This window comes from Limulus polyphemus, unplaced genomic scaffold (genome assembly GCF_000517525.1).
Source record: "Limulus polyphemus unplaced genomic scaffold, Limulus_polyphemus-2.1.2 Scaffold321, whole genome shotgun sequence".
In the NCBI taxonomy this organism is placed as follows: domain Eukaryota; kingdom Metazoa; phylum Arthropoda; class Merostomata; order Xiphosura; family Limulidae; genus Limulus; species Limulus polyphemus.
In genome coordinates, this window is record NW_013665931.1 from 495914 (window position 1) to 496566 (window position 653).

Consider the following 653-nt stretch of genomic DNA (forward strand, 5'->3'; position numbering starts at 1 on the left):
CGTATCTAGTTCCATAGTGGGAGACTTATAGAGACAACATAATATTCTTTCTATTTATTGGACAATGTCGTGGAAGAAAAGATTCCTATAGTGCTTATGAGCCATTGGTTTTACTAAAGCACAATAACAGTATGAATAAACTTAAAATATGATAAAGTTAAGGTCAACCTGTTATTTCCCTTAACCCTATTTCCAAATAGCTAAGCGGTAAGGCTGAGGACTCATAACGTTAAATATTGGTATTTGATACCAATTGTTGCCACAACCCAGATATCACACTGTGTAGATTTGCGCTTAACAGCAAATCTTTAACCCAAGTAATAATTTATAAGTGTAAAAGTATTCGAATTAATCAAATCTTTCATGAAGATGTTGTAAAACCCTTACACTATTATTTTCTTTAATTAGTATCTCTGTAACTAAGGCAATATAATGAAGTAATATATTGTTACGTCTCCGTTTGTTAATTAACTTTCCGTAACTTCGTTCCGACGAAACTTCAACGACACAAGTCCTTACTTAATAAAACCGGTTTATTCCTTCCGAATACAACCCTACGATATACTTAATTTCAATATTCGCGCTAAAACAAACACTATAACGAACGAACGTTAACTTCAACAATACCATGTGACTGCAGTTCAATTACTCAC